The sequence below is a fragment of the Zea mays genome, chromosome 7, assembly GCF_902167145.1.
Source record: "Zea mays cultivar B73 chromosome 7, Zm-B73-REFERENCE-NAM-5.0, whole genome shotgun sequence".
NCBI lineage: Eukaryota > Viridiplantae > Streptophyta > Magnoliopsida > Poales > Poaceae > Zea > Zea mays.
This window is the reverse complement of record NC_050102.1, coordinates 134,554,779-134,564,632: the sequence shown is the minus strand read 5'-3', so window position 1 is coordinate 134,564,632 and position 9,854 is coordinate 134,554,779.

Genomic DNA, 9,854 nt, shown 5'->3' with positions numbered 1-9,854 from the left:
GAGAGGATGCGCTTTGAAAAATGCAAAATGTTTTACAAAACAACCCTGCATCAAATATTGTTGTTTCTACAAAATATCCTGAGCTCCACATATTCCATGTATTATATCTGATTTCCCTATTCCGTGGGTGAAGGTGGGCTGCTGAGTACGTTTGTACTCACCCTTGCTTATTTGTTGTTTTTCAGAAAAAGGAGATCGGGTAAGAGTTGCGACTGTTCCCAACCTTGCTTGTGGCTGTTGGACCGCTGAATTGCTTCGCTGCATATATCGGGCTGCTTCAGCCCCACTCTGATAATATGTCCCGAGTTGTGGACCAACTCTTAAAGTTGATTGCCACCTTTATAGGTTTGTCTCATTTAAGCAGATCTAGAATCATCTGATGTATAAATGTGTTTACTAGCCTTCTGGGACTAGTAATTGTATCACATTTGAGTCCCAGAGGATCTGGAGCGCTTTAGGTGGTATCGGAGCTGTTAGGTTGGCCGCAGGACGTAACCCTTAGCCTGATCCAAAAGTTTTTGAGTCAAAACTATTTTCTTAAAAAAAATTCTTGCTCTCATCCCTTCATTTCAAAAATGCTTTTCCCCTTTCCTTCTCTCAGAAGTCAGATGGAGGTCCGTTGCCAAACTAGTTTTTGCCAGAATGGAGATGGTTTCCTCAAGTTGCTGAGAGCATGCACAGTTCGCCTCGGAATCAGGAGCCAGCCAGAGTATGATGGTCGTGAATTCGTCGAGCATGACACAGAGAAGTGTGTCGTGACTGTATACATTGGATCAAGTCTGCACCATGTGGAATGGAGTGTCACTGCTACTGGGCACAGATTCAAAGACACCTGCCAAGTCGTCGCTCGCAAGGCATTGAGGGCCCTGTGTCAAATTTATGAAGAAGAAGTGGCCGACACACCGCTCAGATTCTTTCCACCCTTTCAGAGAGACCGTCCCGTTTGGATGACTAGGATGCGTGCATTGGAAGAGCAGCAACTGCTTGAGGACGACTCCACAGTCGCGTACCTCACTGCATACCTGCTTACCCTGGATGCACAGTATGATTTCTTGGCTCGGCACCACCGTCAGATGATTGCCCGAGAAGAAGATGCAGAGAAGCTCAACCGTAAGCTCCATGTGGATCTCACCTTAGCTCAAGCCCGTGTAGCTACCTTGGAAAGTCGTGAAGCCATTGCTGTTGAAGCCCTGAAGTAAGCCGAGGATGAGCACGTCCAGAAGTTGATGGAGGCCTACTTGGTAACCCATAACCAACGTAGAGCCCTGCGGATCCAAGAGCCCGCTTCATCCAACCCTGTTCAACCCATCAGAGCTGAAGACCCCCAGATTCTTGAAGGTCACCCGGTCTCTATCAAAGGAGAAAAGAAGGCTTGGGAACTCCCGGAAGGAGCCATAGTCTTGGAAGGAATTCCAGTCTTCCCTCAGGCTATGGATAAGCAAGAGCACCCTGAATCCTCCCAAGATCCCCCGCCGGAGTTGTTTGAGCCCCTCACCATGAAGAAGATTCCAGCACCATCCCTTGAAGTCAAGGAAGAAGCTGCAAGCACCCCGCCAGCACCGCCGCCCTCTGAGGAGCTACAAGAGCCAGTCCAACTTGAAGAAGAGTTCGACCCCGCCTTACCATCTCAGTCACCACCAGAAGAAGTCATCAACATCAGCTCCCTCTTAACCCATCCAGGAGATGTCTCAGATTGAAGTTGTCCTAGCCTCGCCAGAAGAGAAGCTACCAGATCTGAAGTTAGTTATGCCCAGTCCTCTGCATGCATTGGGCAGTGAAGTTTTTTTCACTTTGGCTAGAGCCCTGCGTGTATGAGAGGTAATCGTGTAGACCCGTGTTTTGCAAAACTCTATTTGTGTGGCCCCCTAGGGCATTTCAAAATGAATTTCGCTTGATGTTTTCTTCCCTTTTGAGTGCATATGTGATGCTTTAACGTTAGTGCTCATAAGTTGCATTTAGCATAGTTCTCAATTCAGGAGCCAAGCAATAGTAGTTATGCTTAGCCCCGAATCTGAGTAGTCCGTGCTTTGGAAAAACTCTATTATTCCCTTATTCAAAATATTTGATTTGTTTGTGCTTATCATTACTGAGCTTGTGTGTTCTCTTTCTTTTTAAGAAAGGTTTTTCTCTAAAAACGTAGACCACAAATTAGAGCTAATCCTCACCTTATGCTTCCATTCTCATCTTAACCCATCTCAAGAGAAAAGCACCTTACCCAAGAAGATACCGAGAAGCTTACCCTTGAAGCCTGGAATAAGCTACAGGAGAAACATGTCTAGTCACTCAGTCAAAAGGACTGATCATGAGAATCAAAGCACTGCCCCTGAGTCAAAGTAAACAGAAAAAGAGGACAGAAGGAGTTATTACCTTACAAAGAGGCAAAGATTCTTGGAACCAAAGTCCACAAACATCAGGGTCATCGACCCCACCACCCACCCGTGCCCCCCGCATGCGTGCCCTGCCTCCAACCACCGTCCCACTCCCCCTTGCAGCGCACTACCGCCGCCCCACACCCCCTTTGCAGCGCACCCACTGCCGCCATCACCGCCAGCAACATCGTCCCCCTCCCCTTGTCGTGTTTGCTGCCGCGTGGCACCTGCTCCATCACCACCACTCCGCAACCGAACACCCCCACTCGTCTATAAAACCCCCACACCAGCTCCCTCAGTTCCCATCTCAAAGCAAAACACTCCCGATAGAATCCCCTCTGTCAAATCGCAAGCAACTCCATTTTCCACTCCCTCGCCCCTAAGATCACAATGCTTGGTGATTCTTGGGTTGAAGACTGTTGTACATGGTTCATAGTCTTTGGTTTCCTCCTCTGTATGATGGTAATACTCTTTGATAGAATCCTCCAGTGGGAAGAGCAAAGAGAAAGAAAGAGGCAGTAAGAAGAGAAAAGAAGATAGTGAAGAGAAGATAAGAAGAAGGTTCTCCCAAAATCAACTCTGTGTCAGTCATCTCTCCGCAGCCTGCTCAAGCAGCAACAGCAGGAGAAGGCCCCGTAACACCCTTGTTATGAGGTACTTCAAGGATTTTAAATCCCCGAGATTCAAGAGTCCTACCCTCATTCATTTTAAGTGGGGTAGTGTTCCAGTAAGGTTGTTGCTGTGGAAAAAAAGAAGGCCTGTAGCAAGCTTGTGGAGGACCAGATCATCAAAGCATATAAGTTTCTGGATGAGAAGTGGTCACCCAAGTTTTGTCGATGAAGCACCAGAAGATCAATCAAGGAAGGAATCCATGTGGGAGTTTGCAAGAGAAAGGTTTGCGTGTTGGCATCGATGCTTCCTCAATAAGCTAGCTGCCAAGCGAAAGCTAGAAGCCTGAAGATGATCTTTGAGTAGCCAGAATCAGCGTTTGCAATCGACAACCAGATGCTCCTCAAAGGCCGGATTTTGTTGAAGTTCCATCTCCTTAAAGAGTCTGTAAAGTGAAGATATGTAGCTGAAGTAAAGCTATACCCATAACCCTTCTAAGCCAAATCTCGAGGACGAGATTCATTTTAAGTGGGGTAGATCTGTAGCATCCCAAAGATTCAAATCTTGAAATTTTCTCAAACTCGCTCTAAATTCAAAATGAATTTCAAATTTCATTTCAAAATGTTTGTTTGCGAGTTGATATCAACAAATAAAATATAGTGGTCTATATTTCCTCCAAAATCCTCCTCAAAATATCCTAAAAATATTTCTCAAGTGATCCCCCTCAAATTCTTTCCAGAAATACTGTCCAAATATTCCACCGATATATCTCCAAGTATTTTCCTCTTGAGAAATACCTTCAGAATCATTTTTCAAGTCCCTACAAATATTTTCTTCATAACTTTCCTCATGCTCATACGTATACGTATGCCTCCGGTGTCATACGGTAAGCTCTACAAGCTAATCCCACTTATACAAGACAAATACATGCTAATCTCTTACTAATCCTCTCATCCTCCCACTAATCCTCTCATCCCTCCCCCTAATCCCCCACCATGGCTATAAATAGAGGGGCAAGGGCCTCCTCTCATCCCACCCCAAGCCATTTCATGGCAACTCTCTCCCTCCCCCCCCACACAAGCCCAATCCATGCTCCACACAAGCACACACTAGCACAAGGATCGTTCGGTCGTTCTTCGATCGTTCGTCCCCCTGTTCTTAGTTTGTTTGTTCGTTCGTCCGATCATTCGATCATTCGTCCGATCGTTCATGGTTCGTTCGTCCAAATAATCTTTGTCCTGCCGTTATGCTGCCAAAATTCCGATCGTTCATTCGTTCGATCATTCGATCGTTCGTCCGTTCGTTCATAGTTCCTATGCATCGTTCATCGTTTGTTCATAGCCCCTATTCATCGTTCTTCCAGATAATCTTTGTCCTGTTGTTATGCTGCCGAAATTCCGATCGTTCGTTCGTTCGATCATTCGATCGTTCATCGTTTGTTCATAGTTCCTATTCATCGTTCATCGTTCGTTCATAGCCTCTATTCATCGTTCTTCCAAATAGTCTTTGTCCTGCCATTATGTTGCCAAAATTCCGATCGTTCGTTCGTTCGATCATTCGATCGTTCATCGTTCGTTCATAGTCCCTATTCATCGTTCTTCCAGATAATCTTTGTCCTGCCGTTATGCTGTCGAAATTCCGATCATCCGTTCGTCCGATCATTCGATCGTTCGTTCGTTCGTTCATAGTTCCTATTCATTGTTCATCGTTCGTTCATCGTCACTATTCATCGTTCATCGTTCGTTCATATGACTATTCACCATTACTATTCATCATCATTACTATTCTTCGACTCTATTCACCATCGTTACTATTCATTGTTACTATTCATCGTTGCTATTCATCGGCCATCCGATCACCCCAAATTTCAACTACTCATCCATCATGCTGTCCAGTCCACCTAAGACCAGCCAGACCCATGTTCCAGTCATACGAACTCCGGTGACTGTGATTTTCCTTCCAGTGGGAACTTCCCATCTGGTCACCCATCCCAGGTATCTCCAAGTTGAGCATGCTTGACTTTGAGATTCCTTCGAACCAGGCTTCCAAACTCAGATTCCAATAATTCTTGTTTCTAAATTCTTATCAAACTATTCCCTATCCAACCATGTCATCCCTTAAGCATGGTCCATATTCCAGAAAACTCCCAAAATACTCTTGTCCCATATTCTGCCTATAGCTCTCCTCTTCATACTAAGTCAGATGACTCATTCGTCACTATTCTCACCAACAGTGAACTTCACTGTGCTACACCACATACACCCAGCTATAAATACACCTAGCTACCCTCTCCCTCTCCACACACTCAACACCCTCAGCTAAGGCAAACCCCCACCCACTCAGATACTCCGCTCCGCTGGCTACACGCATAGTGTCGCTTCGCATTCAGTCCACCCTCCTGGTAAGCACCTTCGCTCCACCACCAGTAGTATCTCAACACCACATAACATAAATTCTGCTCAAGACTCTACCCATCCATATATCGCTATTTTGACCACTATACTAAATATCCGTTGATATACTTGCTGGTTTGTATGTTTGCTTATTCATGTTGCATAGTTATTAGAGCGTTCGTGCCGTCTCGTGGAGGCCAGATCTGCAAGTCTACGCTAGGCAGTGGAGCTAGAAGCCAGTTCCGCGAGCTCTCCCCCCCTTTCGCTGGATAAGCACGACAAGCTCACTAGATCCCTTTGATGCATAAATTACCTATGATTTTTCAACCACAACCCTTAGCCTGTTATTTTATGCATAATATGATTTTGAGACAAGTTATTATGGCCACCCAGCCGCTTGTCGCAATTAATCCTTGATATATTTGTTATAAATGATTTGAGAAAAGGTGTGAGTTTTTAAAAGAAAATGCTTTTCAAAATGTGTATGATGAAGGGTTTTCACCCTCATCACCTTTGAGTAGGGATGATCAGGGACTCCCTGGTTTAGGGGAGGGCCTCAGGTGTTGGCTCAACTGGTTTAGGTGTGAGCAGAAGGATTGTCCCCTCATATAAGGATCGGTTTGTCATCCTTCACTACCTGTATTCATGATAAGTACAACCACTCGAGACTGTGTGGGCAGTCACTCAATCTGAACTCGTACGGTTCAAACCCCAGGGTTATGAAGGCTGGGGAGCACCGGGAGGATAAGGAGGGGGAATGTTTTGTCCGGTTTGGGCATGGCGGTGGCCTGACTCCTTCCAGTATAACCGTTAAGGTAGGGAAGTGCGAGGAAAGAAAGAGATTCAGATTCAGGTCTCACTAGCTATGAGATCGCAGAGCCGGACTAGTGGGTAAAGTGTACACCTCTGCGCAAAGTTTGAAAACCTATTCGAATAGTCTGTGTCCACATGAATGGACGAGTCTGGTGTGGTATGACAATTAGTGTTTTGTTTTCAAAAAAAAGGTGCATTTGAGAAAAATGGTTTTTAAAAAGGTCCGGCGGTTGAGTCGTGAGCTATGGTGGACGGGAAGTCCAGTAGCTGTTTTTGAAAATGAAAACTAGTGAAAAACTGCTGAGATACCTGGATGGTTTAGTCCAGGGGATTTTGTTCTATAATGAAAAACTTCTTGCTCCTTTGGGAGAGGATGCTCTTTGAAAAATGCAAAATGTTTTACAAAACAACCCTGCATCAAATATTGTTGTTTCTGCAAAATATCCTGAGCTCCACATATTCCATGCATTATATCTGATTTCCCCATTCTGTGGGTGAAGGTGGGCTGCTGAGTACGTCTGTACTCACCCTTGCTTATTTATTGTTTTTCAGAAAAAGGAGACCGGGTAAGAGTTACGACTGTTCCCAACCTTGCCTGTGGCTGTTGGACCGCTGAATTGCTTCGCTGCATATATCGGGCTGCTTCAGCCCCACTCTGATGATATGTCCCGAGTTATGGGCCAACTCTTAAAGTTGATCGTCACCTTTATAGGTTTGTCTCGTTTAAGCAGATCTGGAATCATTTGATGTATAAATGTGTTTACTAGCCTTCTGGGACTAGTAATTGTATCACATTTGAGTCCCAGAGGATCTGGGGCGCTTCATCTTGGAACCGGTCTCTTGGGACAGTTGGATCCAATGGGAAAATAGAGAAAGGGGATTATAGGCTCTAACACAGGGTGTCAAAGCAGCAACGTCCATTGCTTTGGTACTGTACGGAGGTATTTATAGGTAACCAAGGGACCGCCCGGCCCTGTCGAAGAGATTTAAGCCCTCATTTACCTAGTTTATCCTCGGAATATTCACTCGTAGGGGGTTACAGTGAGTCATTACAACATACTTTATTATAGACATAGCCCAACTCACTCTGCCCACGTGGCGTCCGAGGGCAGGGCCCACCAACATGGGCCAAATTGTACACGGGCCCCTCCCAGTGCTGAGGGGGACAAGGCCTTATGGTCTTCACGGCCTCGGCCTCCCAACCCTTGCAGCCGTTGGAGGTCTTCGTCTTGGCTTGTCGGAGTGAAGAGGGGTGCTTGGACCTTCGCATGGACGATGTCCGCAGCCTGACCGACGAGGCTCGCTAGAGCGGCCTTCGCTCTGCGGAATGTTGATGTAGGTGTCGTCGAGCGAAGGGTGGTGTGTTCGCCTTCGCCTCAACAGGTGGGTAATTTTTGTGCAACATCATGAGAAGGTATGAAAACATTTTTTTGAAGCACCCTTCGAAGAGCTTAAAAAATTCATGAATCTGATCTCTAGTTTCAGTTTTTTCAAAACTAGAGCTCGTGGAGCTGGACCTGTTTGGATAGAATAAGCTAAAATAGACTTGAAATTCTTGAAGTGAAGCTCTCCCAAACAGGGCCTTATATGGTGACGTGTGACCGGGGACTGCAACCAATGGTTAGGATAGCCCCCCGATCAAAGGCACAAATGTACGGTTAGAATTAACTCTACCTTAGTTCCTGTTAACCAGCTCGTGTAGAGGGCACACCCTAACAAAAAGTGCACGAAGATGGTGAAGGATCCGCCTGACTGCACCCAAGTGCGGCTCACATGGGTCATGGCAGACGATGTCAGGTCTAGTGAAGGTGAGATACTAAAAAGCACCAGCAAGGCTCCGGTAGGATCGCAAGAGCGTTTAGTCTACGTATCGATCTAGATCACACAAGGCTTAAATCTAGATCACACAAGGCTTACAGTCAACCATGTTAGCCCGCTCGAGGATGTCCATAGTGTACTGTTGCTGCTGGAAGAAGCCCTCGAGGCAAGACTCATTGGCGGTCCCCAGAAAATGGTTCAGGGGGCCAAAATCCTTCATGACGAACTCATGCTTAAGTGTGGTGATAATCCGAGACATGAGAGCTAAAGAGGAGGCAGTGAGCACGATGCCATCAACATAGAGGAACAGGTACACGGTGTCACTACCACGTTGGTAGATAATGTCCAACTTGGCCTCAACAAAGCCAAGAGAGAGCAGGTATGTGGCAAGCGGGTGTACTTGACATGACCATACAGAGACTTGTTGAGCTTGCATACAATACAGTATGAGCAGAATCCACAAATCTAGCATGCTGGCTGCAGTAGACACTAGACACTAGACGATCTCGGTAAGAGTCCCATGAAGTAAGGCAATCTTAACATCCAATTGATGAACCAGCCACGAGCGGGAGAGTGCAAAAGTGAGAACAGTGTGTATGGTAGCAAGCATAGTTAACACCACAACACTGGGTAAAGACCCGAAGAACCATACATGTATGTTTAATTGCTTAGGAGTTAGGAGCATGTCATATAACTTTTGTTGACAAGTGGTTTATGTTATATGTGGTAAAGTCCACTTTACCCCAAATATCATCTAAAGTAATACTCATTTTCATGTGATATTATTTTTTCAAGTCATATGTTGACCTTAAAAGTTTAAGAACATGTCTTCTACAAGTACTATAAAGTATTTCAAACCTGGATGCACACTTTTAGGTAGATGTTACTATGTGGCTCAATATTTTCACACTAACACCCTTTTCAAACTTATTATATGTGTAATAATCTAATTGAAGAAAATAAAGTCCAGAAACTAAGCATGGATAATCACTTACAAGTAGGGATGGCAACGGATAAACTATCCATGGATAGTGTCTCTGGACATCCATATCTGTGACTTATATCCGATATCCGAACCCGTACCCGTTACCCGCTATAGATAATAAACAGTATCCACATCCGTTACCCGCGGGTAACGGATATCCGCGGATATATCCGTTTGCCCACTACACATACAACATATTTAAATCCAGCAAATTCAAATATGATATCATATTTGTCCAGCAAATTTAAATATGATATCATATCCGTTTGCCCACTATTGAATCTTCCATCACGAGCATCTAAAATAAAGTTGCATGCACATTAGTATCTATATACTTTAAATATAATATATTGGAAAAATGAAGAAAAGTGCTGGATTTAAATATCAAATATAGCAGGGACTGTGGTGGCGGACTGGCGGGCGCGGTGGCAGCACCCGATAGCGGATGCGGTAGGAGTCGGAGTCTGGGAGAGGAGAGATGGAGTGGGCGGCGGCGGTAGGAGTGAGAGAGGATCAGAGGAGAGATGGAGTGGGTCCGGAGCGAGAGCGACCGAGTGAGGGCTTCGCTGCCTGGAACGGTGGAATCTAGGCTTGTGGCCTTGTGGGACGGGAGTACGGGATATTTTAACGGATATTCGGGTATTTGGGTATGGATACTGATTTTTCGTATCCATTTTAAAAATATCCACGGATATCAAATGCTATCCGTATCCGTATCCATGGATACAGACTCGTACCCAAAACCGTGTTCAACGGGTTTTTTTATCCGCGGGTACGCGGATAAATCACATCCATTGTCATCCCTACTTACAAGAGACATATCCTTGTTGGTATGACATATCATAGAAATTGGTATTAAACGCCAAT